The sequence below is a fragment of the Argiope bruennichi genome, chromosome 5 (genome assembly GCF_947563725.1).
Source record: "Argiope bruennichi chromosome 5, qqArgBrue1.1, whole genome shotgun sequence".
Taxonomy (NCBI): domain Eukaryota; kingdom Metazoa; phylum Arthropoda; class Arachnida; order Araneae; family Araneidae; genus Argiope; species Argiope bruennichi.
The window spans coordinates 104,415,338-104,439,317 of NC_079155.1; the positions used below are offsets into that span (position 1 = coordinate 104,415,338).

The window sequence follows — 23,980 nt, forward strand, 5'->3', positions numbered from 1 at the left end:
AATTGCGGTTTCCTACTGGCCGATGGTCTGTCATGAATTGTGCAAATCCGGGCAAGATTGTAACGAGCTCTTTCGTGGTTATTCATAGCGATAGGTATTTGATCATCTTTAAATGTATTCAGTCCGAAGGATCGTTGAGAGTGGTGTTTGGACTCATTTAGTGAAAGGGGATTCGCTGATTTCCTGAGTTTAAGTCGTTGGATCAAGGATATCGTTAAGATTGTTAGAGGCTGTTTATATCCTGAATATCTTTTATTTCTTTGCCGAGATTGATACATAGGACCAGAACTGGTAAAACGCATTAGTTTCAATGTGAAATGAAGGTAAATAAGAAAAAAATATCACATATACAGTATTGGGACACACCACAAGTTCACAAAATTTTATGATAATATTTCACTTAAATATACAAATAAAACCAAAACAAACAAATAAATATTATTTTGATACATACAAATCATAATAATCCAAACAAAACTCTCATATTAACGCAATTATGATTATAATTGAAAATAAAGGAAATCGAGTAAAAAAAAACGTGCTCAAAAAAGTATTTCACACTTCCCAATAAATTAAGGAAAACAATGCAAACTTAAAAGTTAATATCTTGATACACCACCTTTGCTTTTGTCTATTTAGCTCTAGAAACGGAGGTGTGGTGTGGTGTTAAGTATCGATTTGGCATGGACTAATTTTTTTGCAAAATAATCCATCGAATTTTGCCCTCACTTCGACATAATGTTTTCTTAAGTTCTGCTTGTTAGAAATTTGATATTCATATAATTTTTGCTACAAATAATCCCACACATGCTCAATGAGATTAAGGTCTGAACTGTATGCAAGAGTCTAAATAACACTAAGACAGTGGTAGAGGATCCATTACTTGCAAATATCAGTAATTAGTCTTCTAGGTTTCGGGTCATTATATTGGTACAATATAAAATGTCTTAACATTCCCATCTTTCTCTCACTTTATTTTAAGTTTCAATTGAGAATGTCAAGATAGATATGTTTATTCATTGTACAACCAATAAAATGCAAGTTCCCAACACCGATGCTTGCCATACAATCCCACACTATTTAATTGCTATCTCCATATTTGACAACAGGCCATAAATTTTTGACGTTTATAGCCGCATTTGGTTTTCGACAAACGTTTTACTTGCCATCTGATCCGAAAATGTTGTATTTGTTTTCAACAAAAATTACTTTTCCCAAAATTCTTTCGGCACATTTACAAACATTCTAGCAAATGCCAGTCTAACTTGCAGTTTTGGTTTGCTGATGTAGGGCTTTCTTTGAGGTACTCTGCCATGATATTTATGTTTTATTTAAACATTTCTATCAGTTTCAAGGTTTACAGATTTTCCGAACTTACTTTTCCATTGATGAGTCAATTTTATTGCACTAGTTTTTGGATTAAAGTGAACTTGTTCCACAATCCACCTCTTTTCACATTCATTAAATGTCCTTGGATGCCCTTGATGTTTTGAACACTATTTGTTTTCTTGAACCTGTGAATAATGTCAAAAACAATAGATTTACTCAATTTCAATATATGATACATACAGCGAGCTGATTTTTCATTTTTCCAATAAATTATTACAAGATTTCCCACATCGACTGATATATCATTGTTTCTCGCCATATTTTCTATAACTAATCTTATCTATTGAAAATTTTATGTTTAAAATTATAGTTTAAAAATGTGGTAGTAAATTCAATTCTATTGATGTGCTATATATTTGTTGAATGTCTCATTTCCAAAGTGTCCCAATACTCTTTTGACATCTATTTGTCTTTGAATTACATTTGGAAAATTAGATCAAATTATAATTCTTAAATACCAATTATATTTTCCTTACACACTGTTCACCAAATATTAAAATATTTCTTGATTCATTTTGTTTTTATTTTAATGTAATAAATAGTTTTATAAATAGCTTTGTAGCTATTTAACCCAATTGTCCCAATACTTTTATGAGTGACTGTAGATGAACCGAAGATTTAAGTGAATGAAGCTGTATTTTAATTCTTCATAAATGTACGTTTAAAACAAAGCACGAACAACTGAAATACAATAAATTGTATGCAAATAAAATTTTACAAAATAGAACCAAATACTATGTAAAATAACCAAACCAAAATAACCAAATTTTCTCTCCATTTTGTATTATAATCAAATTATTATTTAGTTTTATTAAAATATAAAACAAAAAAGAATTAACACAAATTTACCCTTACAGCAATTATAAAAGTCTGCAAAAAATGTCTATCCAAATCGATTTAATGAACAAAGTTGTTATTAAATTACTTTTTTCTATTGCGAGGAAATTTTCCATGAGATTAAATTTCATCTCGATTTCATGAATATTTATGCACAAATAGAAATTTTTAAATTAAATGTTAGGTTCAAATTGGAAGTATGAATTTTGTTGCCATGCTGGCAAAAATTTGAATCGCAGATGTCGAGTTCGATATGAACAATTTTGAAAGATATAGGTCAGCCAATGCGTAGTTTCTGTAATTCAGTTTTTCTCTATGGGTAAGTCAGCCATCCGACTCTCCGACCCGCCACGAAGGCACACAGATTTAAACCATAAAAACTGAATGACCGGACCACCGCAACAGCAACATTGGCGGGAACTGTGGTTGAGTCCTAAGGGCCATTACCGGCCACGGTACAACCCTCCCCGAAGGAATTACGTCCCGTCATGGATGGGAGGAGTCAGATCCCAAACCTATTAGTGTACCCTCCAGGGTGGCGAAATCCAACCACCATGACGGAAACATCTCATCCTCGTTCCGAGATGCCCCCCGGGGGGATTCTCTATGGGTATCTTTCCTCATGGTCAAAGATGCCAAAAATTGCCTTTTGTTTATTTGTCGATTATGTAAAATTTTTATGCTGTTAGATAATTGTGCAATTTGAATTTTTCTTCGCTTGTTCCTTGAAATTCCTTTTAACATACTTAATTTAATTGGGTAATATAATCAAAGAGTTAATTTCCCATTAAACCCTTTCTACTTAAAAAATTAACTATGCATTATTATGCTTTGAAAACAAAAGTTTTATTGCTTCTGGAAATGAAAAACACACAAAAATATTTAAACATATTTTTTTTCAGAAAAATTAATCTGCGACGTCTTTAAATTATGAAAGTATATTTCTTAGTAATTAGAATTAAAAAAAGTAAAAAAAAAAAAAAAATACACCTTCTAGAATGGTATCTAAAAGTCAACATCCGAATGCAAAAGATTAAAGTTGTATCTATAATTCGAATTTCTTGTGATTAGCTAAAAATTGTAAAAGATTATTATCATTTCTGAATTGATTTCATTTGTTAAAACTCTATCATTTGTACTCTCAATGATTCTAAGTAAAATATTTTAATGCTTTTCACATGCTTATTTTATTGATTTTCAATGCACTCAATAAACAAAATCTCGCTTTAAAAAAATACCTTGAATATATTCGATTTGATTTATATTAAGAGTTTCTTTTTTGTAGTAATTTGATATAAATGAATTTAATTATTTCAAGTCCCATCTTTTTGTCTTTTAAAATTAAGTATTTATTGAAATAAATATTTCCAAACATACCAATTTTTTATTATTATTAATTTATTAAATTAAATTACTTACTACACATCTTTAAAATTATCTTATTTATCAAGAATTTGAGAAAATTGAAGGAGAACTTAATTTAAAATATAGACTCATAATGTTAATGTGCCAAATTTGGTACAAATTCTCAGTCCGATTTTCTGCCCTGTAGAGTGCTTTAAGCAAAACTTTCATAAGACATTTTTGTCATTTTATTATCATTGCAGCACATATGCTGTAGTTTACCAACCTCTAAATATTATCATGTTAAAATAAATCTTTGTTGTCCTTTTTAGCTTAAAAGCAAAAGGCTCACCTATTTTTGGTACTTGCTTACGAATGCCGCTTCTGCTGTGCTCGAACTGTTGGAAGAAAATACAATATATGTTTGTTCAACTGCACAAGTTTTTTTACAGTGCTTCTAGTTCTGCTTTACCTCTACTGTTCGTCTACGCTTTATGTAAGATTTTATTAAGTTTTTTCTTAAAGTTATTGTTATGTTGTATAGTGCTTCAATATCAATTGGAAAACCTTGATGAATCTTGAAAAAAACATTGATAGATTTAGGTGGTCCTCAAAGAAGTATGGAAGAAAATATTATCTTCCATTCTAAAACATTGTGCAATATGTCGAATATGTCGAATTACAATAGTGAAGATCATAAGATCCTAATTTTTGGAAACCACATTAAAGTAGCTGACTGAATTGTGAGGAAATAATATTCTTTTCCAATTCTAAATGCTTAAATGTATTTGGTTAGTCATTTATCCAATAATTTTTTATTAATTAAAAAAATGACGCTTAAAAGATAAAAAAGCAATAATGGCGAAAAGATCCAATAATAATTGTAGCTATTTAGTAAATTAAAAAAGAAATCTTTATTTCCAATCCCTATGCACTATTGTTGATTCTACGCAGGTATTTGAGGAAGAGATGGAGCGCCTTTGAATGGATCAGAAGCACATATTGAAGAAATGCTTCCATCATGTAATATAGGGTGTTCCAGCTGAACCAGGTACAATAGTAGATACCATAAACTATTTCCCTACAAATTGTTTAGACAGCAATCTTGAGACTACTTCAAAAGACCATAAACTAATCTTCACGTCTGATCGGTAAGGTATTCTCATTAGTTATTAGCAACGTCATATCACAGAGGATAGCGCGTCAGACTGCTAATCCAAAGGTAACGGGTTCAAATTCTGGCAAGGGTGCGAAGTCAATTCCAAAAAGGGTTAATTTTATCCATTGTTGTTTAAAAATTTGACGTACGTATAGCAACAACTTAAATGCCGGCGTCCTGGCATAGAGGTAGCGCGTCTTCCCCGTGATCTGGGCGTCCCGCGTTCGAGTCCCGGTTTGGGCATGGTTGTTCTTCTGTTGTTCTGTGGGATGTGTGAATGTGCCCTGCTGTAAAAAGGGGTTGTGCAAGCGAATGAATGATGCGTGAGTGGCAAAGTCGTACTCTTGGCCCTAGTTGGCGCTGCTATAAAAAATAAGAGACGTTCAACCTCAGGCTTAAATCGCTGTCTTCGTAACAGCGGGCTTGTCAGTGGCAAGTGCCATAAGAAACAAACAAACAAACAACTTAAATTCCCATTTATTCCTTACATACCTTCCGCAGCCGTTATTACGCCGAGGAGAGCACGTTGGACTTCTAATCCAAAGGTACCGGGTTCCAAGGTTGTCCAAAAGTTGTTTAAAAGAAATATATGGGAATTTAAACTATGACTATACGTACGTAAAAGTTTTAAACAACAACTGACAAAATAATAAACGGATTTGGTTGAATTTTCACTTATCGCCGGATTCCAAACCGGGACCTTTGAATTAGAGGACCAACGTGCTATTCACTGCGCTACACGTGCTGCGAGGGTTATTTTGATGGAAAGTATTGGAATTTTAGTTATTGCTATACGTACATCAAAGTTTTAAACAACAATTAACAAAAAAAACCACACTCTCTATTGGCATTCCAAAATTGCGGGATTCGAACCCGGGACCTTTGTATTAAAAAATCAAAGCGCTATCATCGGCGCGAAAAGGGCGGCGGGAGTTATCTAGATGGAATGTATGGGAATTTAAATTATTGCTATACGTAAGTCAAAGTTTAACACAAGATCAGACAAAATAAGCCACACACTCTATTAGATGATCGTCCATGCCGGTATTCGAACTCGGGACCTTTGTATCAGAAGTCCAACGCGCTATCCTCTGCGCTACAAGGGCTGCGTTTGGTTGTCTAGATGTAATGTAATGTAATATAAATTATTGCTATACGTACGTCAAAGTTTGAAACAACAACAGACAAAATAAACCACACACTCTATTAGCGTCACACCCTCGCCGGGATTCGAAACCGGGACCTTTGGATTAGAAGTCTAACGCGCTATCCACTGCGCCAGAAGGGCTACCTGAGTTATCAAGAATGTATGGAAACTTAAGTTATTGCTATAAGTGAGTCAAAGTTTTACACAAGAACAGAAAAAATAAACCACACACTCTGTTAGCTGCAAGTCCAACGCACTATCCTCTGCGCTACAAGGTCTGTGGAGACTTTTTATATAGAATGTGTAGGAATTTAAGTTATTGATATACGTATGTCAAAGTTTTAAACAACAACAGACAAAATAAACCACACACTCTATTGGCGTTACATCCTTGCCGGCATCTCTGGATTAGAAGTCCAACGCGCTATCCTCTGCACTACAAGGGCTGCGTTGGTTGTCTAGATGGAGTGTATGGGAATTTAAGATATTGCTATACGTAAGTCAAAGTTTTACACAAGCACAGACAAAATAAGCCACACACTCTTTTATAGTCACACCCTTGCCGGGATTCGAACCAGGGACCTTTGGATTAGAAGTCCAACTCGCTATCCTCTGCGCTACAAGAGCTGCCTTTTTTATCAAGATGGAATGTATTGGAATTTAAGTTATTGCTATACGTAAGTCAAAGTTTTAAACAAGAACAGACAAAATAGACCAAACACTCTACTATGGTCACACCCTTGCCGAGATTTAAACCCGGGACCTTTGCATTAGAAGTCCAACGCGCTATCCTCTGCGCTACAAGGGCTGCGTTGGTTATCTAGATGGAATGTATGGGAATTTAAGTTATTTCTGTACGTATGTCAAAGTTTTAAACAACAACAGACAAAATAAACCACACATTCTATTGGCGTTACATCCTTGCCGGAATCTCTGGATTAGAAGTCCAACGCGCTATCCTCTTCTCAAGAAGGACTGCAGGGGTTATCTAGATGGAATGTATGGGAATTTAAGTTATTGCTATACGTAAGTCAATGTTTTACACAAGAACAGACAAAATAAACCACAAACTCTATTATAGTCACACCCTTGCCGGGATTCGAAGCCGGGACCTTTAGATTAGAAGTCCAACGCGCTATCCTCTGCGCTACAAGGGCTGCGTTGGTTATCTAGATTGAATGTAAGGGAATATAAGTTATTGCTATACACCAGTGAAAGTTTTAAACAACAACAGACAAAATAACCCACACACTATATTAGCGTCACACCCTTTCCGGGATTCGAACTCGGTACCTTTGGCTTTGAAGTCCAACGCGCTATCCTCTGCGCTACAAGGGCTGCGTTGGTTATCTAGATGGAATGTATGGGAATTTAAGTTATTGCTATACGTAAGTCAAAGTTTTACACAAGAACAGACAAAATAAACCAAACACTCTATTAGAGTAACACCCTTGCCGGGATTCGAACCCGGGACCTTTGGATTAGAAGTCCAACGCGCTATCCTCTGCGCTACAAGGGCTGCGTTGGTTATCTAGATGGAATGTATGGGAATTTAAGTTATTGCTATACGTAAGTCAAAGTTTTACACAAGAACAGTTAAAATAAACTAAACACTCTATTATAGTCACACCCTTGCCGGTATTCGAACGCGGGACTTTTGGATTAGAAGTCCAACGCGCTATCCTCTGCGCTACAAGGGCTGCGTTGGTTATCTAGATGGAATGTATGGGAATTTAAGTTATTGCTGTAGGTATGTCAAAGTTTTAAACAACAACAGACAAAATAAACCACACACTCTATTGGCGTTACATCCTTGCCGGAATCTCTGGATTAGATGTCCAACGCGCTATCCTCTTCTCAAGAAGGGCTGCAGGGGTTATCTAGATGGAATGTACGTTAATTGAAGTTATTGCTATACGTAAGTCAAAGTTTTACACAATAACAGACAAAATAAACCACACACTCTATTAGAGTCACACCCTTGCCGGGATTCGAACCCGGGACCTTTGGATTAGAAGTCCAACGCGCTATCCTCTGCGCTACAAGGGCTGTGTTGGTTGTCTAGATGAAATGTATGGGAATTTAAGTTATTGCTATTCGTAAGTCAAAGTTTTACACAAAAAAAGAAAAAATAAACCGAACACTCTATTATAGTCACACCCTTGCCGGGATTCGAACCCGGGACCTTTGGATTACAAGTCCAACGCGCTATCCTCTGCGCTAGAAAGGCTGCGTTTGTTATCTAGATGGAATGTATGGGAATTTAAGTTATTGCTGTGCGTATGTCAAAGTTTTAAACAACAACAGACAAAATAAACCCCACACTCTATTGGCGTTACATCCTTGCCGGAATCTCTGGATTAGAAGCCCAACGCGCTATCCTCTTCTCAAGAAGGGCAGGGGTTATCTAGATGGAATGTATGGGAATTTAAGTTATTGCTATACGTAAGTGAAACTTTTACACAATAATAGACAAAATACACAACACTATATTAGCGTCACACTCTTGCCGGAATTCGAACCCGGGGACTTCGGATTAGAAGTCCAACGCGCAATCATTTGCGCTACAAGGGCTGCGTTGGTTATCTAGATGGAATGTATGGGAATTTAAGTTATTGCTATACGTAAGTCAAAGTTTTACACAAGAACAGACAAAATAAACCAAGCACTTTATTATAGTCACACCCTTGCCGGGATTCGAACCCGGGTACTTTGTATTAGAAGTCCAACGCGCTATCCTCTGCGCTGCAAAGGCTGCGTTGGTTATCTAGATGGAATGTATGGGAATTCCAGTTATTGCTATACGTAAGTCAAAGTTTTACACAAGAACATACAAAATAAACCAAACTCTCTATTATAGTCACACCCTTGCCGGGATTCGAACCCGGGACCTTTGGATTAGAAGTCTAACGCGCTATCCTCTGCGCTACAAGGACTACGTGAGTTATCAAGAATGTATGGGAACTTAAGTTTTTGCTATAAGTGAGTCAAAGTTTTAAAGAACAACAGACAAAATAAACCACACACTCTTAAAACATCACAACCTTACCGGGATTAGAACCCGGGACCTTTGGATTAGAAGGCCAACGCGCTATCCTCTGTGCTACAATGGCTGCGTTGGTTATCTAGATGGAATGTATGAGAATTTAAGTTATTCCTTTACGCAAGTGAAAGTTTTAAACTACAACAGACAAAATAACCCACACAATCTATTAGAGTCACACCCTTGCCGGGATTGGAAACCGGGCCTTTGTATTAGAAGTCCAACGCGCTATCCTTTGCGCTACAAGGGCTGCGTTGGTTATCTTGATGGAATTTATGGGAATTGAAGTTATTGCTATACGTAAGTCAAACTTTTACACATGAACAGACAAAATAAACCAAACACCCTATTATAGTCACACACTTGCCGGGATTCGTACCCGAGACATTTGGATTAGAAGTCCAAAGCGCTATCCTCTGCGCTACAAGGGCTGCGTTGGTTATCTAGATGGAATGTATGGGAATTTAAGTTATTGCTGTACGTATGTCAAAGTTTTAAACAACAACAGACAAAATAAACCACACACTCTATTGGCGTTACATCCTTGCCGGCATCTCTGGATTAGAAGTCCAACGCGCTATCCTCTGCACTACAAGGGCTGCGTTGGTTGTCTAGATGGAGTGTATGGGAATTTAAGATATTGCTATACGTAAGTCAAAGTTTTACACAAGCACAGACAAAATAAGCCACACACTCTTTTAAAGTCACACCCTTGCCGGAATTCCAACACGAGACCTGTGGATTAGAAGTAAAACGCGCTATCCTCTGCGCTACAGGGGCTGCGTTGGTTGTCTAGATGTAATGTATGGGAATTTAAGTTATTGCTATAAGTGAATCAAAGTTTTAAACAACAGACAAAATAAACCACACACTCTATTGGCGTTACATCATTTCCGGCATCTCTATATTAGAAGTCCAACGCGCTATGATCTTCTCTACAAGGGCTGCTTTGGTTAACTAGATGGAATGTATGGGAATTTAAATTATTGCTATACGTAAGTCAAAGTTTTACACAAGAACAGACAAAATAAACCACACACTCTATTATAGTCAAACCCTTGCCGGGATTCGAACCAGGGACCTTTGGATTAGAAGTCCAACTCGCTATCCTCTGCGCTACAAGAGCTGCCTTTTTTATCAAGATGGAATGTATTGGAATTTAAGTTATTGCTATACGTAAGTCAAAGTTTTAAACAAGAACAGACAAAATAGACCAAACACTCTACTATGGTCACACCCTTGCCGGGATTCAAACCCGGGACCTTTGCATTAGAAGTCCAACGCGCTATCCTCTGCGCTACAAGGGCTGCGTTGGTTATCTAGATGGAATGTATGGGAATTTAAGTTATTTCTGTACGTATGTCAAAGTTTTAAACAACAACAGACAAAATAAACCACACATTCTATTGGCGTTACATCCTTGCCGGAATCTCTGGATTAGAAGTCCAACGCGCTATCCTCTTCTCAAGAAGGACTGCAGGGGTTATCTTGATGGAATGTATGGGAATTTAAGTTATTGCTATACGTATGTCAATGTTTTACACAAGAACAGACAAAATAAACCACAAACTCTATTATAGTCACACCCTTGCCGGGATTCGAAGCCGGGACCTTTAGATTAGAAGTCCAACGCGCTATCCTCTGCGCTACAAGGGCTGCGTTGGTTATCTAGATTGAATGTAAGGGAATATAAGTTATTGCTATACACCAGTGAAAGTTTTAAACAACAACAGACAAAATAACCCACACACTATATTAGCGTCACACCCTTTCCGGGATTCGAACTCGGTACCTTTGGCTTTGAAGTCCAACGCGCTATCCTCTGCGCTACAAGGGCTGCGTTGGTTATCTAGATGGAATGTATGGGAATTTAAGTTATTGCTATACGTAAGTCAAAGTTTTACACAAGAACAGACAAAATAAACCAAACACTCTATTATAGTAACACCCTTGCCGGGATTCGAACCCGGGACCTTTGGATTAGAAGTCCAACGCGCTATCCTTTGCGCTACAAGGGCTGCGTTGGTTATCTTGATGGAATTTATGGGAATTGAAGTTATTGCTATACGTAAGTCAAACTTTTACACATGAACAGACAAAATAAACCAAACACCCTATTATAGTCACACACTTGCCGGGATTCGTACCCGAGACATTTGGATTAGAAGTCCAAAGCGCTATCCTCTGCGCTACAAGGGCTGCGTTGGTTATCTAGATGGAATGTATGGGAATTTAAGTTATTGCTGTACGTATGTCAAAGTTTTAAACAACAACAGACAAAATAAACCACACACTCTATTGGCGTTACATCCTTGCCGGCATCTCTGGATTAGAAGTCCAACGCGCTATCCTCTGCACTACAAGGGCTGCGTTGGTTGTCTAGATGGAGTGTATGGGAATTTAAGATATTGCTATACGTAAGTCAAAGTTTTACACAAGCACAGACAAAATAAGCCACACACTCTTTTAAAGTCACACCCTTGCCGGAATTCCAACACGAGACCTGTGGATTAGAAGTAAAACGCGCTATCCTCTGCGCTACAGGGGCTGCGTTGGTTGTCTAGATGTAATGTATGGGAATTTAAGATATTGCTATAAGTGAATCAAAGTTTTAAACAACAGACAAAATAAACCACACACTCTATTGGCGTTACATCATTTCCGGCATCTCTATATTAGAAGTCCAACGCGCTATGATCTTCTCTACAAGGGCTGCTTTGGTTAACTAGATGGAATGTATGGGAATTTAAATTATTGCTATACGTAAGTCAAAGTTTTACACAAGAACAGACAAAATAAACCACACACTCTATTATAGTCAAACCCTTGCCGGGATTCGAACCAGGGACCTTTGGATTAGAAGTCCAACTCGCTATCCTCTGCGCTACAAGAGCTGCCTTTTTTATCAAGATGGAATGTATTGGAATTTAAGTTATTGCTATACGTAAGTCAAAGTTTTAAACAAGAACAGACAAAATAGACCAAACACTCTACTATGGTCACACCCTTGCCGAGATTTAAACCCGGGACCTTTGCATTAGAAGTCCAACGCGCTATCCTCTGCGCTACAAGGGCTGCGTTGGTTATCTAGATGGAATGTATGGGAATTTAAGTTATTTCTGTACGTATGTCAAAGTTTTAAACAACAACAGACAAAATAAACCACACATTCTATTGGCGTTACATCCTTGCCGGAATCTCTGGATTAGAAGTCCAACGCGCTATCCTCTTCTCAAGAAGGACTGCAGGGGTTATCTAGATGGAATGTATGGGAATTTAAGTTATTGCTATACGTAAGTCAATGTTTTACACAAGAACAGACAAAATAAACCACAAACTCTATTATAGTCACACCCTTGCCGGGATTCGAAGCCGGGACCTTTAGATTAGAAGTCCAACGCGCTATCCTCTGCGCTACAAGGGCTGCGTTGGTTATCTAGATTGAATGTAAGGGAATATAAGTTATTGCTATACACCAGTGAAAGTTTTAAACAACAACAGACAAAATAACCCACACACTATATTAGCGTCACACCCTTTCCGGGATTCGAACTCGGTACCTTTGGCTTTGAAGTCCAACGCGCTATCCTCTGCGCTACAAGGGCTGCGTTGGTTATCTAGATGGAATGTATGGGAATTTAAGTTATTGCTATACGTAAGTCAAAGTTTTACACAAGAACAGACAAAATAAACCAAACACTCTATTAGAGTAACACCCTTGCCGGGATTCGAACCCGGGACCTTTGGATTAGAAGTCCAACGCGCTATCCTCTGCGCTACAAGGGCTGCGTTGGTTATCTAGATGGAATGTATGGGAATTTAAGTTATTGCTATACGTAAGTCAAAGTTTTACACAAGAACAGTTAAAATAAACTAAACACTCTATTATAGTCACACCCTTGCCGGTATTCGAACGCGGGACTTTTGGATTAGAAGTCCAACGCGCTATCCTCTGCGCTACAAGGGCTGCGTTGGTTATCTAGATGGAATGTATGGGAATTTAAGTTATTGCTGTAGGTATGTCAAAGTTTTAAACAACAACAGACAAAATAAACCACACACTCTATTGGCGTTACATCCTTGCCGGAATCTCTGGATTAGATGTCCAACGCGCTATCCTCTTCTCAAGAAGGGCTGCAGGGGTTATCTAGATGGAATGTACGTTAATTGAAGTTATTGCTATACGTAAGTCAAAGTTTTACACAATAACAGACAAAATAAACCACACACTCTATTATAGTAACACCCTTGCCGGGATTCGAACCCGGGACCTTTGGATTAGAAGTCCAACGCGCTATCCTTTGCGCTACAAGGGCTGCGTTGGTTATCTTGATGGAATTTATGGGAATTGAAGTTATTGCTATACGTAAGTCAAACTTTTACACATGAACAGACAAAATAAACCAAACACCCTATTATAGTCACACACTTGCCGGGATTCGTACCCGAGACATTTGGATTAGAAGTCCAAAGCGCTATCCTCTGCGCTACAAGGGCTGCGTTGGTTATCTAGATGGAATGTATGGGAATTTAAGTTATTGCTGTACGTATGTCAAAGTTTTAAACAACAACAGACAAAATAAACCACACACTCTATTGGCGTTACATCCTTGCCGGCATCTCTGGATTAGAAGTCCAACGCGCTATCCTCTGCACTACAAGGGCTGCGTTGGTTGTCTAGATGGAGTGTATGGGAATTTAAGATATTGCTATACGTAAGTCAAAGTTTTACACAAGCACAGACAAAATAAGCCACACACTCTTTTAAAGTCACACCCTTGCCGGAATTCCAACACGAGACCTGTGGATTAGAAGTAAAACGCGCTATCCTCTGCGCTACAGGGGCTGCGTTGGTTGTCTAGATGTAATGTATGGGAATTTAAGATATTGCTATAAGTGAATCAAAGTTTTAAACAACAGACAAAATAAACCACACACTCTATTGGCGTTACATCATTTCCGGCATCTCTATATTAGAAGTCCAACGCGCTATGATCTTCTCTACAAGGGCTGCTTTGGTTAACTAGATGGAATGTATGGGAATTTAAATTATTGCTATACGTAAGTCAAAGTTTTACACAAGAACAGACAAAATAAACCACACACTCTATTATAGTCAAACCCTTGCCGGGATTCGAACCAGGGACCTTTGGATTAGAAGTCCAACTCGCTATCCTCTGCGCTACAAGAGCTGCCTTTTTTATCAAGATGGAATGTATTGGAATTTAAGTTATTGCTATACGTAAGTCAAAGTTTTAAACAAGAACAGACAAAATAGACCAAACACTCTACTATGGTCACACCCTTGCCGAGATTTAAACCCGGGACCTTTGCATTAGAAGTCCAACGCGCTATCCTCTGCGCTACAAGGGCTGCGTTGGTTATCTAGATGGAATGTATGGGAATTTAAGTTATTTCTGTACGTATGTCAAAGTTTTAAACAACAACAGACAAAATAAACCACACATTCTATTGGCGTTACATCCTTGCCGGAATCTCTGGATTAGAAGTCCAACGCGCTATCCTCTTCTCAAGAAGGACTGCAGGGGTTATCTAGATGGAATGTATGGGAATTTAAGTTATTGCTATACGTAAGTCAATGTTTTACACAAGAACAGACAAAATAAACCACAAACTCTATTATAGTCACACCCTTGCCGGGATTCGAAGCCGGGACCTTTAGATTAGAAGTCCAACGCGCTATCCTCTGCGCTACAAGGGCTGCGTTGGTTATCTAGATTGAATGTAAGGGAATATAAGTTATTGCTATACACCAGTGAAAGTTTTAAACAACAACAGACAAAATAACCCACACACAATATTAGCGTCACACCCTTTCCGGGATTCGAACTCGGTACCTTTGGCTTTGAAGTCCAACGCGCTATCCTCTGCGCTACAAGGGCTGCGTTGGTTATCTAGATGGAATGTATGGGAATTTAAGTTATTGCTATACGTAAGTCAAAGTTTTACACAAGAACAGACAAAATAAACCAAACACTCTATTAGAGTAACACCCTTGCCGGGATTCGAACCCGGGACCTTTGGATTAGAAGTCCAACGCGCTATCCTCTGCGCTACAAGGGCTGCGTTGGTTATCTAGATGGAATGTATGGGAATTTAAGTTATTGCTATACGTAAGTCAAAGTTTTACACAAGAACAGTTAAAATAAACTAAACACTCTATTATAGTCACACCCTTGCCGGTATTCGAACGCGGGACTTTTGGATTAGAAGTCCAACGCGCTATCCTCTGCGCTACAAGGGCTGCGTTGGTTATCTAGATGGAATGTATGGGAATTTAAGTTATTGCTGTAGGTATGTCAAAGTTTTAAACAACAACAGACAAAATAAACCACACACTCTATTGGCGTTACATCCTTGCCGGAATCTCTGGATTAGATGTCCAACGCGCTATCCTCTTCTCAAGAAGGGCTGCAGGGGTTATCTAGATGGAATGTACGTTAATTGAAGTTATTGCTATACGTAAGTCAAAGTTTTACACAATAACAGACAAAATAAACCACACACTCTATTAGAGTCACACCCTTGCCGGGATTCGAACCCGGGACCTTTGGATTAGAAGTCCAACGCGCTATCCTCTGCGCTACAAGGGCTGTGTTGGTTGTCTAGATGAAATGTATGGGAATTTAAGTTATTGCTATTCGTAAGTCAAAGTTTTAAACAACAACAGACAAAATAAACCCCACACTCTATTGGCGTTACATCTTTGCCGGAATCTCTGGATTAGAAGCCCAACGCGCTATCCTCTTCTCAAGAAGGGCAGGGGTTATCTAGATGGAATGTATGGGAATTTAAGTTATTGCTATACGTAAGTGAAACTTTTACACAATAATAGACAAAATACACCACACACTATATTAGCGTCACACCCTTGCCGGGATTCGAACCCGGGGACTTCGGATTAGAAGTCCAACGCGCAATCATTTGCGCTACAAGGGCTGCGTTGGTTTTCTAGATGGAATGTATGGGAATTTAAGTTATTTCTGTACGTATGTCAAAGTTTTAAACAACAACAGACAAAATAAACCACACATTCTATTGGCGTTACATCCTTGCCGGAATCTCTGGATTAGAAGTCCAACGCGCTATCCTCTTCTCAAGAAGGACTGCAGGGGTTATCTAGATGGAATGTATGGGAATTTAAGTTATTGCTATACGTAAGTCAATGTTTTACACAAGAACAGACAAAATAAACCACAAACTCTATTATAGTCACACCCTTGCCGGGATTCGAAGCCGGGACCTTTAGATTAGAAGTCCAACGCGCTATCCTCTGCGCTACAAGGGCTGCGTTGGTTATCTAGATTGAATGTAAGGGAATATAAGTTATTGCTATACACCAGTGAAAGTTTTAAACAACAACAGACAAAATAACCCACACACTATATTAGCGTCACACCCTTTCCGGGATTCGAACTCGGTACCTTTGGCTTTGAAGTCCAACGCGCTATCCTCTGCGCTACAAGGGCTGCGTTGGTTATCTAGATGGAATGTATGGGAATTTAAGTTATTGCTATACGTAAGTCAAAGTTTTACACAAGAACAGACAAAATAAACCAAACACTCTATTAGAGTAACACCCTTGCCGGGATTCGAACCCGGGACCTTTGGATTAGAAGTCCAACGCGCTATCCTCTGCGCTACAAGGGCTGCGTTGGTTATCTAGATGGAATGTATGGGAATTTAAGTTATTGCTATACGTAAGTCAAAGTTTTACACAAGAACAGTTAAAATAAACTAAACACTCTATTATAGTCACACCCTTGCCGGTATTCGAACGCGGGACTTTTGGATTAGAAGTCCAACGCGCTATCCTCTGCGCTACAAGGGCTGCGTTGGTTATCTAGATGGAATGTATGGGAATTTAAGTTATTGCTGTAGGTATGTCAAAGTTTTAAACAACAACAGACAAAATAAACCACACACTCTATTGGCGTTACATCCTTGCCGGAATCTCTGGATTAGATGTCCAACGCGCTATCCTCTTCTCAAGAAGGGCTGCAGGGGTTATCTAGATGGAATGTACGTTAATTGAAGTTATTGCTATACGTAAGTCAAAGTTTTACACAATAACAGACAAAATAAACCACACACTCTATTAGAGTCACACCCTTGCCGGGATTCGAACCCGGGACCTTTGGATTAGAAGTCCAACGCGCTATCCTCTGCGCTACAAGGGCTGTGTTGGTTGTCTAGATGAAATGTATGGGAATTTAAGTTATTGCTATTCGTAAGTCAAAGTTTTAAACAACAACAGACAAAATAAACCCCACACTCTATTGGCGTTACATCTTTGCCGGAATCTCTGGATTAGAAGCCCAACGCGCTATCCTCTTCTCAAGAAGGGCAGGGGTTATCTAGATGGAATGTATGGGAATTTAAGTTATTGCTATACGTAAGTGAAACTTTTACACAATAATAGACAAAATACACCACACACTATATTAGCGTCACACCCTTGCCGGGATTCGAACCCGGGGACTTCGGATTAGAAGTCCAACGCGCAATCATTTGCGCTACAAGGGCTGCGTTGGTTTTCTAGATGGAATGTATGGGAATTTAAGTTATTGCTATACGTAAGTCAAAGTTTTACACAAGAACAGACAAAATAAACCAAGCACTTTATTATAGTCACACCCTTGCCGGGATTCGAACCCGGGTACTTTGGATTAGAAGTCTAACGCGCTATCCTCTGCGCTACAAGGACTACGTGAGTTATCAAGAATGTATGGGAACTTAAGTTATTGCTATAAGTGAGTCAAAGTTTTAAAGAACAACAGACAAAATAAACCACACACTCTTAAAACATCACAACCTTACCGGGATTAGAACCCGGGACCTTTGGATTAGAAGGCCAACGCGCTATCCTCTGCGCTACAATGGCTGCGTTGGTTATCTAGATGGAATGTATGAGAATTTAAGTTATTCCTTTACGCAAGTGAAAGTTTTAAACTACAACAGACAAAATAATCCACACAATCTATTAGAGTCACACCCTTGCCGGGATTGGAAACCGGGCCTTTGTATTAGAAGTCCAAGGCGCTATCCTTTGCGCTACAAGGGCTGCGTTGGTTATCTTGATGGAATGTATGGGAATTGAAGTTATTGCTATACGTAAGTCAAACTTTTACACATGAACAGACAAAATAAACCAAACACCCTATTATAGTCACACACTTGCCGGGATTCGTACCCGAGACATTTGGATTAGAAGTCCAAAGCGCTATCCTCTGCGCTACAAGGGCTGCGTTGGTTATCTAGATGGAATGTATGGGAATTTAAGTTATTGCTGTACGTATGTCAAAGTTTTAAACAACAACAGACAAAATAAACCACACACTCTATTGGCGTTACATCCTTGCCGGGATCTCTGGATTAGAAGTATAAAGCGCTATCCTCTTTTCTAGAAGGGCTGCGTTGGTTATCTAGATGGAATGTAAGGGAATTTAAGTTATTCCTATACACAAGTGAAAGTTTTAAACAACAACAGACAAAATAACCCACACACTCTATTAGCTTCACACCCTTGCCGGGATTCAAAACCGGTCCTTTGGATTAGAAGTCCAACGCGCTATCCTCTGCGCTACAAGGGCTGCGTTGGTTATCTAGATGAAATGTACAGGAATTTAAGTTATTGCTGTAAGTATGTCAAAGATTTAATTAACAACAGACAAAATAAACCACACACTCTATTGGCGTTACATCGTTGCCGGAATCTCTGGATTAGAAGTCCAACGCGCTATCCTTTTCTCTAGAAGGGCTGCGTTGGTTATCTAGATGGAATGTATGGGAATTTAAATTATTGCTATAAGTGAGTCAAAGTTTTAACCAGCAACAGACAAAATAAACCACGCACTATATTAGCGTCGCACCCTTGCCGGGATTCGAACCCGGGGCCTTTGGATTAGAAGTCCAACGCGCTATCCTCAGCGCGACAAGGGCTGCAGTGGTTATCCAAATGATATGTATGGGAATTTAAGTTAATGCTATAAGTGAGTCAAAGTTTTAAACAACAACAGACAAAATAAACCAAGCATTCTATCATAGTCACACCCTTAACTGGGTTCGAACCCGGGACCTTTGGATTAGAAGTCCAACACGCTATCCTCTGCGCTACAAGGGCTATGTTGGTTATCTAGATGGAATATATGGGGATTTAAGTTATTGCTATACGTAAGTCAAAGTTTTACACAAAAACAGACAAAATAAACCAAGCACTCTATTATTGTCACAACCTTGCCGGGATTAGAACCCGGGTCCTTTGTATTAGAAGTCCAACGCGCTATCCTCTGCGCTAAAAGAGCTGCGTTGCTTATCTGGATGGAATGTAAGGGAATATAAGTTATTCCTATACACAAGTGAAAGTTTTAAACAACAACAGACAAAATACCCCACACACTCTATTAGCGTCACACTCTTGCCGGGATTCGAAACCGGGCCTTTGGATTAAAAGTCCAACGCGCTATCATCTGCGCTACTAGGTCTGCGTTGGTTATCTAGATGGAATGTAAGGAATTTAGGTTATTGCTATACGTAAGTCAAACTTTTACACATGAACAGACAAAATAAACCAAACACCCTATTATAGTCACACCCTTGCCGGGATTCGAACCCGGAACCTTTGGATTAGAAGTCCAACGCGCAATCATTTGCGCTACAAGGGCTGCGTTGGTTATCTAGATGGAATGTATGGGAATTTAAGTTATTGCTATTAGTGAGTCAAAGTTTTAACCAGCAACAGACAAAATAAACCACACACTATATTAGCGTCGCACCCTTGCCGGGATTCGAATACGGGGCCTTTGGATTGGAAGTCCAACGCGCTATCCTCAGCGCTACAAGGGCTGCAGTGGTTTTTCAAATGATATGTATGGGAATTTCAGTTAATGCTATAAGTGAGTCAAAGTTTTAAACAACAACAGACAAAATAACCCACATACTCTATTAGCTGCACAAACTTGTGGTGATTCGAACCCGGGACCTTTGGATTAGAAGTCCAACACGCTATCCTCTGCGCTAAAAGGGCTGCGTTGGAAATCTAGATGGAATGTATGGGAATTTAAGTTATTGCTATACGTATGTCAAAGTTTTACACGAGAACAGACAAAATAAACTAAGCACTCTATCATAGTCACACCCTTGCCGGGGTTCGAACCCGGGACCTTTGGATTAGAAGTCCAACACGCCAACCTCTGCGCTACAAGGGCTGCGTTGGTTATCTAGATGGAATGTATGGGAATTTAAATTATTGCTATACGTAAGTCAAAGTTTTACACGAGAACAGACAAAATAAACCAAGCACTCTATCATAGTCACCCCTTTGCCGGGGTTCGAACCCGGGACCTTTGGATTAGAAGTCCAACACGCTATCCTCTGCGCTGCAAAGGCTGCGTTGGTTATCTAGATGGAATGTATGGGTTTTTAAGTTATTCCTATACGTAAGTCAAAGTTTTACACATGAACAGACAAAATAAACCAAGCACTTTATTATAGTCACACCCTTGCCGGGATTCGAACCCGGGTACTTTGTATTAGAAGTCCAACGCGCTATCCTCTGCGCTGCAAAGGCTGCGTTGGTTATCTAGATGGAATGTATGGGAATTCCAGTTATTGCTATACGTAAGTCAAAGTTTTACACAAGAACATACAAAATAAACCAAACTCTTTATTATAGTCACACCCTTTCCGGGATTCGAACACGGGACCTTTGGATTAGAAGTCCAACGCGCTATCCTTTTCTCTAGAAGGGCTGCGTTGGTTATCTAGATGGAATGTATGGGAATTTAAGTTATTGCTATAAGTGAGTCAACGTTTTAACCAGCAACAGACAAAATAAACCACGCACTATATTAGCGTCGCACCCTTGCCGGGATTCGAACCCGTGGCCTTTGGATTAGAAGTCCAACGCGCTATCCTCTGCGCTACAAGGGTTGCGTTGATTATCTAAATGGAATGTATGGGAATTTAAGTTATTGCTGTACGTATGTCAAAACTTTAAACAACAGACAAAATAAACCACACACTCTATTGGCGTTACATCCTTGCCGGAATCTCTGGATTAGAAGTCCAATGCGCTATCCTCTTCTCTAGAAGGGCTGCGTTGGTTATCTAGATAAAATGTAAGGAATTTAAGTTATTGCTATACGTAAGTCAAACTTTTACACATGAACAGACAAAATAAACCAAGCACTCTATCATAGTCACACCCTTGCCGGGGTTCGAACCCGGGACCTTTGGATTAGAAGTCCAACACGCTATCCTCTGCGCTACAAGGGCTATGTTGGTTATCTAGATGGAATATATGGGGATTTAAGTTATTGCTATACGTAAGTCAAAGTTTTACACAAGAACAGACAAAATAAACCAGGCACTTTATTATAGTCACACCCTTGACGGGATTCGAACTCGGGACCTTTGGATTAGAAGTCCAACGCGCTAGCCTTTTCTCTAGAAGGGCTGCGTTGGTTATCTAGATGGAATGTATGGGAATTTAAGTTATTGCTATACGTAAGTCAAACTTTTACACATGAACAGACAAAATAAACCACACACTCTATTAGCGTCACACCCTTGCCGAAATTCGAACCCTGACCTTTGGATTAGAAGTCCAACGCGCTATCCTCTGCGCTACAAGGGCTGCGTTGGTTATCTAAATGGAATGTTTGGGAATTTAAGTTATTGCTGTACGTATGTCAAAGTTTTAAACAACAACAGACAAAATAAACCACACTCTCTATTGGCGTTACATCCTTGCCGGAATCTCTGGATTAGAAGTCTAACGCGCTATCCTCTTCTCTAGAAGGGCTGCGTTGGTTATCTAGATGGAATGTATGAGAATTTAAGTTATTGCTATACGTAAGTCAAAGTTTTACACAAGAACAGACAAAATAAACCAGGCACTTTATTATAGTCACACCCTTGACGGGATTCGAACTCGGGACCTTTGGATTAGAAGTCAAACGCATTATCCTATGCGCTACAAGGGCTGCGTTGGTTATCTAAATGGAATGTACGGGAATTTAAGTTATTGCTGTACGTATGTCAAAGTTTTAAACAACAACAGACAAAATAAACCACACACTCTATTGGCGTTACATCCTTGCCGGGATTCGAACCCGGGACCTTTGGATTAGAAGTCCAACACTCTATCCTCTGCGCTACAAGGGCTGCGTCGGTTATCTGGATGGAATGTATAGGTATTTAAGTTATTGCTATACGTAAGTCAAACTTTTACACATGAACAGACAAAATAAACCAAACACTCTATTGGCGTTACATCCTTGCCGGAATCTCTGGATTTGAAGTCCAACGCGCTATCCTTTTCTCTAGAAGGACTGCGTTGGTTATCTAGATGGAATGTATGGGAATTTAAGTTATTGCTATACGTAAGTGAAAGTTTTACACAAGAACAGAGAAAATAAACCAAACACTCTATTATAGTCACACCCTTGCCGGGATTCGAACCCGGGACCTTTGGATTAGAAGTCCAACGCGCTATCCTCTGCGCTACAAGGGCTGCGTTGGTTATCTAGATGGAATATATGGGAATTTAAGTTATTGCTATACGTAAGTCAAACTTTTACATATGAACAGACAAAATAAACCAAACACTCTATTATAGTCACACCCTTGCCGGGATTCGAACCCGGGACCTTTGGATTAGAAGTCCTACGCGCTATCCTCTGCGCTACAAGGGCTGCGTTGGTTATCTAGATTGAATGTAAGGGAATATAAGTTATTCCTATACACAAGTGAAAGTTTTAAACAACAACAGACAAAATAACCCACACACTCCATTAGCGTCACACCATTGTCGGGATCCGAAACCGGGCCTTTGGATTAGAAGTCCAACGCGCTATCCTCTGCGCTACAAGGGCTGCGTTGGTTATCTAGATTGAATGTAAGGGAATATAAGTTATTCCTATACACAAGTGAAAGTTTTAAACAACAACAGACAAAATCACCCACACACTCTATTAGCGTCACACCATTGCCGGGCCTTTGGATTAAAAGTCCAACGCGCTATCCTCTGCGCTACAAGGGCTGCGTTGTTTATCTAGATGGAATGTATGGGAATTTAAGTTATTGCTATACGTAAGTCAAAGTTTTACACAAGAACAGACAAATAAACCAGGCACTCTATTATAGTCACACCCTTGCCGGGATTCGAACCCGGGACCTTTGGATTAGAAATCCAACGCGCCAACCTCTGCGCTACAAGGGCTGCGTTGGTTATCTAGATGGAATGTATGGGAATTTAAATTATTGCTATGCGTAAGTCAAAGTTTTACACAAAAACAGACAAAATAAACCAAACACTCTATAATAGTCACACCCTTGCCGGGATTCGAACCCGGGACCTTTGGATTAGAAGTCCAAAGCGCTATCCTCTGCGCTACAAGGGCTGCGTTGGTTATCTAAATGGAATGTATGGGAATTTAAGTTATTGCTATGCGTAAGTCAAACTTTTACATATGAACAGACAAAATAAACCAAACACTCTATTATAGTCACACCCTTGCCGGGATTCGAACCCGGGACCTTTGGATTAGAAGTCCAACGCGCTATCCTCTGCGCTACAAGGGCTGCGTTGGTTATCTAGATGGAATGTAGGGGAATTTAAGTTATTGCTATACGTAAGTCAAAGTTTTACACAAAAACAGACAAAATAAACCAAACACTCTATTATAGTCACACCCTTGCCGGGATTCGAACCCGGGACCTTTGGATTAGAAGTCCAACGCGCTATTCTCTGCGCTACTAGGGCTTCATTGGTTATTAAGATGGAATGTATGGGAATTTAAGTTATTGCTATACGTAAGTCAAAGTTTTACACAAGAACAGACAAAATAAACCAAACACTCTATTATAGTGACACCCTTGCCGGGATTCGAACCCGGGACCTTTGGATTAGAAGTCCAACACGCTATCCTGCGCGCTACAAGGGCTGCGTTGGTTATCTAGATGGAATGTATGGGAATTTAAGTTATTGCTATAGGTAAGTCAAACTTTTACATATGAACAGACAAAATAAACCAAA

General features: G+C 39.1%; 51 non-coding genes across 51 annotated transcripts; all 51 read right to left on the reverse strand.

The window, feature by feature from the left end:
- Window positions 1–5,944: 5,944 nt before the first annotated feature.
- On the reverse strand, window positions 5,945–6,017 carry Trnar-ucu (transfer RNA arginine (anticodon UCU)). Its single transcript has one exon. It is a non-coding gene; the product is annotated as a tRNA-Arg (tRNA).
- Window positions 6,018–6,430: 413 nt separating this feature from the next.
- On the reverse strand, window positions 6,431–6,503 carry Trnar-ucu (transfer RNA arginine (anticodon UCU)). The gene has a single exon. It is a non-coding gene; the product is annotated as a tRNA-Arg (tRNA).
- A 108-nt stretch (window positions 6,504–6,611) lies between these two features.
- Trnar-ucu (transfer RNA arginine (anticodon UCU)) lies at window positions 6,612–6,684 on the reverse strand. The gene has a single exon. It is a non-coding gene; the product is annotated as a tRNA-Arg (tRNA).
- A 276-nt stretch (window positions 6,685–6,960) lies between these two features.
- Window positions 6,961–7,033, reverse strand: Trnar-ucu (transfer RNA arginine (anticodon UCU)). Its single transcript has one exon. It is a non-coding gene; the product is annotated as a tRNA-Arg (tRNA).
- Window positions 7,034–7,322: 289 nt separating this feature from the next.
- On the reverse strand, window positions 7,323–7,395 carry Trnar-ucu (transfer RNA arginine (anticodon UCU)). The gene has a single exon. It is a non-coding gene; the product is annotated as a tRNA-Arg (tRNA).
- A 108-nt stretch (window positions 7,396–7,503) lies between these two features.
- Window positions 7,504–7,576, reverse strand: Trnar-ucu (transfer RNA arginine (anticodon UCU)). Its single transcript has one exon. It is a non-coding gene; the product is annotated as a tRNA-Arg (tRNA).
- A 276-nt stretch (window positions 7,577–7,852) lies between these two features.
- Trnar-ucu (transfer RNA arginine (anticodon UCU)) lies at window positions 7,853–7,925 on the reverse strand. The gene has a single exon. It is a non-coding gene; the product is annotated as a tRNA-Arg (tRNA).
- Window positions 7,926–8,033: 108 nt separating this feature from the next.
- Window positions 8,034–8,106, reverse strand: Trnat-ugu (transfer RNA threonine (anticodon UGU)). Its single transcript has one exon. It is a non-coding gene; the product is annotated as a tRNA-Thr (tRNA).
- A 452-nt stretch (window positions 8,107–8,558) lies between these two features.
- Window positions 8,559–8,631, reverse strand: Trnar-ucu (transfer RNA arginine (anticodon UCU)). The gene has a single exon. It is a non-coding gene; the product is annotated as a tRNA-Arg (tRNA).
- Window positions 8,632–8,739: 108 nt separating this feature from the next.
- Window positions 8,740–8,812, reverse strand: Trnar-ucu (transfer RNA arginine (anticodon UCU)). The gene has a single exon. It is a non-coding gene; the product is annotated as a tRNA-Arg (tRNA).
- A 1,160-nt stretch (window positions 8,813–9,972) lies between these two features.
- Window positions 9,973–10,045, reverse strand: Trnar-ucu (transfer RNA arginine (anticodon UCU)). The gene has a single exon. It is a non-coding gene; the product is annotated as a tRNA-Arg (tRNA).
- A 108-nt stretch (window positions 10,046–10,153) lies between these two features.
- Window positions 10,154–10,226, reverse strand: Trnar-ucu (transfer RNA arginine (anticodon UCU)). The gene has a single exon. It is a non-coding gene; the product is annotated as a tRNA-Arg (tRNA).
- Window positions 10,227–10,502: 276 nt separating this feature from the next.
- Trnar-ucu (transfer RNA arginine (anticodon UCU)) lies at window positions 10,503–10,575 on the reverse strand. Its single transcript has one exon. It is a non-coding gene; the product is annotated as a tRNA-Arg (tRNA).
- A 289-nt stretch (window positions 10,576–10,864) lies between these two features.
- On the reverse strand, window positions 10,865–10,937 carry Trnar-ucu (transfer RNA arginine (anticodon UCU)). Its single transcript has one exon. It is a non-coding gene; the product is annotated as a tRNA-Arg (tRNA).
- Window positions 10,938–11,740: 803 nt separating this feature from the next.
- Trnar-ucu (transfer RNA arginine (anticodon UCU)) lies at window positions 11,741–11,813 on the reverse strand. The gene has a single exon. It is a non-coding gene; the product is annotated as a tRNA-Arg (tRNA).
- A 108-nt stretch (window positions 11,814–11,921) lies between these two features.
- Trnar-ucu (transfer RNA arginine (anticodon UCU)) lies at window positions 11,922–11,994 on the reverse strand. The gene has a single exon. It is a non-coding gene; the product is annotated as a tRNA-Arg (tRNA).
- Window positions 11,995–12,270: 276 nt separating this feature from the next.
- On the reverse strand, window positions 12,271–12,343 carry Trnar-ucu (transfer RNA arginine (anticodon UCU)). Its single transcript has one exon. It is a non-coding gene; the product is annotated as a tRNA-Arg (tRNA).
- Window positions 12,344–12,632: 289 nt separating this feature from the next.
- On the reverse strand, window positions 12,633–12,705 carry Trnar-ucu (transfer RNA arginine (anticodon UCU)). The gene has a single exon. It is a non-coding gene; the product is annotated as a tRNA-Arg (tRNA).
- A 108-nt stretch (window positions 12,706–12,813) lies between these two features.
- On the reverse strand, window positions 12,814–12,886 carry Trnar-ucu (transfer RNA arginine (anticodon UCU)). The gene has a single exon. It is a non-coding gene; the product is annotated as a tRNA-Arg (tRNA).
- A 276-nt stretch (window positions 12,887–13,162) lies between these two features.
- Trnar-ucu (transfer RNA arginine (anticodon UCU)) lies at window positions 13,163–13,235 on the reverse strand. Its single transcript has one exon. It is a non-coding gene; the product is annotated as a tRNA-Arg (tRNA).
- Window positions 13,236–14,038: 803 nt separating this feature from the next.
- On the reverse strand, window positions 14,039–14,111 carry Trnar-ucu (transfer RNA arginine (anticodon UCU)). Its single transcript has one exon. It is a non-coding gene; the product is annotated as a tRNA-Arg (tRNA).
- Window positions 14,112–14,219: 108 nt separating this feature from the next.
- Window positions 14,220–14,292, reverse strand: Trnar-ucu (transfer RNA arginine (anticodon UCU)). The gene has a single exon. It is a non-coding gene; the product is annotated as a tRNA-Arg (tRNA).
- Window positions 14,293–14,568: 276 nt separating this feature from the next.
- On the reverse strand, window positions 14,569–14,641 carry Trnar-ucu (transfer RNA arginine (anticodon UCU)). Its single transcript has one exon. It is a non-coding gene; the product is annotated as a tRNA-Arg (tRNA).
- Window positions 14,642–14,930: 289 nt separating this feature from the next.
- Trnar-ucu (transfer RNA arginine (anticodon UCU)) lies at window positions 14,931–15,003 on the reverse strand. The gene has a single exon. It is a non-coding gene; the product is annotated as a tRNA-Arg (tRNA).
- A 108-nt stretch (window positions 15,004–15,111) lies between these two features.
- Window positions 15,112–15,184, reverse strand: Trnar-ucu (transfer RNA arginine (anticodon UCU)). The gene has a single exon. It is a non-coding gene; the product is annotated as a tRNA-Arg (tRNA).
- Window positions 15,185–15,460: 276 nt separating this feature from the next.
- Window positions 15,461–15,533, reverse strand: Trnar-ucu (transfer RNA arginine (anticodon UCU)). The gene has a single exon. It is a non-coding gene; the product is annotated as a tRNA-Arg (tRNA).
- Window positions 15,534–15,806: 273 nt separating this feature from the next.
- On the reverse strand, window positions 15,807–15,879 carry Trnar-ucu (transfer RNA arginine (anticodon UCU)). The gene has a single exon. It is a non-coding gene; the product is annotated as a tRNA-Arg (tRNA).
- Window positions 15,880–16,155: 276 nt separating this feature from the next.
- On the reverse strand, window positions 16,156–16,228 carry Trnar-ucu (transfer RNA arginine (anticodon UCU)). Its single transcript has one exon. It is a non-coding gene; the product is annotated as a tRNA-Arg (tRNA).
- Window positions 16,229–16,517: 289 nt separating this feature from the next.
- Window positions 16,518–16,590, reverse strand: Trnar-ucu (transfer RNA arginine (anticodon UCU)). The gene has a single exon. It is a non-coding gene; the product is annotated as a tRNA-Arg (tRNA).
- Window positions 16,591–16,698: 108 nt separating this feature from the next.
- Trnar-ucu (transfer RNA arginine (anticodon UCU)) lies at window positions 16,699–16,771 on the reverse strand. Its single transcript has one exon. It is a non-coding gene; the product is annotated as a tRNA-Arg (tRNA).
- A 276-nt stretch (window positions 16,772–17,047) lies between these two features.
- Trnar-ucu (transfer RNA arginine (anticodon UCU)) lies at window positions 17,048–17,120 on the reverse strand. Its single transcript has one exon. It is a non-coding gene; the product is annotated as a tRNA-Arg (tRNA).
- A 273-nt stretch (window positions 17,121–17,393) lies between these two features.
- Window positions 17,394–17,466, reverse strand: Trnar-ucu (transfer RNA arginine (anticodon UCU)). The gene has a single exon. It is a non-coding gene; the product is annotated as a tRNA-Arg (tRNA).
- Window positions 17,467–17,574: 108 nt separating this feature from the next.
- On the reverse strand, window positions 17,575–17,647 carry Trnar-ucu (transfer RNA arginine (anticodon UCU)). Its single transcript has one exon. It is a non-coding gene; the product is annotated as a tRNA-Arg (tRNA).
- An 814-nt stretch (window positions 17,648–18,461) lies between these two features.
- Window positions 18,462–18,533, reverse strand: Trnar-ucu (transfer RNA arginine (anticodon UCU)). Its single transcript has one exon. It is a non-coding gene; the product is annotated as a tRNA-Arg (tRNA).
- A 276-nt stretch (window positions 18,534–18,809) lies between these two features.
- Window positions 18,810–18,882, reverse strand: Trnar-ucu (transfer RNA arginine (anticodon UCU)). The gene has a single exon. It is a non-coding gene; the product is annotated as a tRNA-Arg (tRNA).
- A 108-nt stretch (window positions 18,883–18,990) lies between these two features.
- Trnar-ucu (transfer RNA arginine (anticodon UCU)) lies at window positions 18,991–19,063 on the reverse strand. Its single transcript has one exon. It is a non-coding gene; the product is annotated as a tRNA-Arg (tRNA).
- Window positions 19,064–19,531: 468 nt separating this feature from the next.
- Trnar-ucu (transfer RNA arginine (anticodon UCU)) lies at window positions 19,532–19,604 on the reverse strand. Its single transcript has one exon. It is a non-coding gene; the product is annotated as a tRNA-Arg (tRNA).
- Window positions 19,605–20,074: 470 nt separating this feature from the next.
- Trnar-ucu (transfer RNA arginine (anticodon UCU)) lies at window positions 20,075–20,147 on the reverse strand. The gene has a single exon. It is a non-coding gene; the product is annotated as a tRNA-Arg (tRNA).
- Window positions 20,148–20,255: 108 nt separating this feature from the next.
- Trnar-ucu (transfer RNA arginine (anticodon UCU)) lies at window positions 20,256–20,328 on the reverse strand. The gene has a single exon. It is a non-coding gene; the product is annotated as a tRNA-Arg (tRNA).
- A 108-nt stretch (window positions 20,329–20,436) lies between these two features.
- On the reverse strand, window positions 20,437–20,509 carry Trnar-ucu (transfer RNA arginine (anticodon UCU)). Its single transcript has one exon. It is a non-coding gene; the product is annotated as a tRNA-Arg (tRNA).
- A 289-nt stretch (window positions 20,510–20,798) lies between these two features.
- Trnar-ucu (transfer RNA arginine (anticodon UCU)) lies at window positions 20,799–20,871 on the reverse strand. Its single transcript has one exon. It is a non-coding gene; the product is annotated as a tRNA-Arg (tRNA).
- A 272-nt stretch (window positions 20,872–21,143) lies between these two features.
- Trnar-ucu (transfer RNA arginine (anticodon UCU)) lies at window positions 21,144–21,216 on the reverse strand. Its single transcript has one exon. It is a non-coding gene; the product is annotated as a tRNA-Arg (tRNA).
- A 289-nt stretch (window positions 21,217–21,505) lies between these two features.
- On the reverse strand, window positions 21,506–21,577 carry Trnar-ucu (transfer RNA arginine (anticodon UCU)). The gene has a single exon. It is a non-coding gene; the product is annotated as a tRNA-Arg (tRNA).
- A 457-nt stretch (window positions 21,578–22,034) lies between these two features.
- On the reverse strand, window positions 22,035–22,107 carry Trnar-ucu (transfer RNA arginine (anticodon UCU)). Its single transcript has one exon. It is a non-coding gene; the product is annotated as a tRNA-Arg (tRNA).
- A 276-nt stretch (window positions 22,108–22,383) lies between these two features.
- Trnar-ucu (transfer RNA arginine (anticodon UCU)) lies at window positions 22,384–22,456 on the reverse strand. The gene has a single exon. It is a non-coding gene; the product is annotated as a tRNA-Arg (tRNA).
- Window positions 22,457–22,564: 108 nt separating this feature from the next.
- Window positions 22,565–22,637, reverse strand: Trnar-ucu (transfer RNA arginine (anticodon UCU)). The gene has a single exon. It is a non-coding gene; the product is annotated as a tRNA-Arg (tRNA).
- Window positions 22,638–23,091: 454 nt separating this feature from the next.
- On the reverse strand, window positions 23,092–23,164 carry Trnar-ucu (transfer RNA arginine (anticodon UCU)). The gene has a single exon. It is a non-coding gene; the product is annotated as a tRNA-Arg (tRNA).
- Window positions 23,165–23,272: 108 nt separating this feature from the next.
- Trnar-ucu (transfer RNA arginine (anticodon UCU)) lies at window positions 23,273–23,345 on the reverse strand. Its single transcript has one exon. It is a non-coding gene; the product is annotated as a tRNA-Arg (tRNA).
- Window positions 23,346–23,453: 108 nt separating this feature from the next.
- Trnar-ucu (transfer RNA arginine (anticodon UCU)) lies at window positions 23,454–23,526 on the reverse strand. The gene has a single exon. It is a non-coding gene; the product is annotated as a tRNA-Arg (tRNA).
- A 108-nt stretch (window positions 23,527–23,634) lies between these two features.
- On the reverse strand, window positions 23,635–23,707 carry Trnar-ucu (transfer RNA arginine (anticodon UCU)). The gene has a single exon. It is a non-coding gene; the product is annotated as a tRNA-Arg (tRNA).
- A 108-nt stretch (window positions 23,708–23,815) lies between these two features.
- Trnar-ucu (transfer RNA arginine (anticodon UCU)) lies at window positions 23,816–23,888 on the reverse strand. The gene has a single exon. It is a non-coding gene; the product is annotated as a tRNA-Arg (tRNA).
- Window positions 23,889–23,980: the final 92 nt, after the last annotated feature.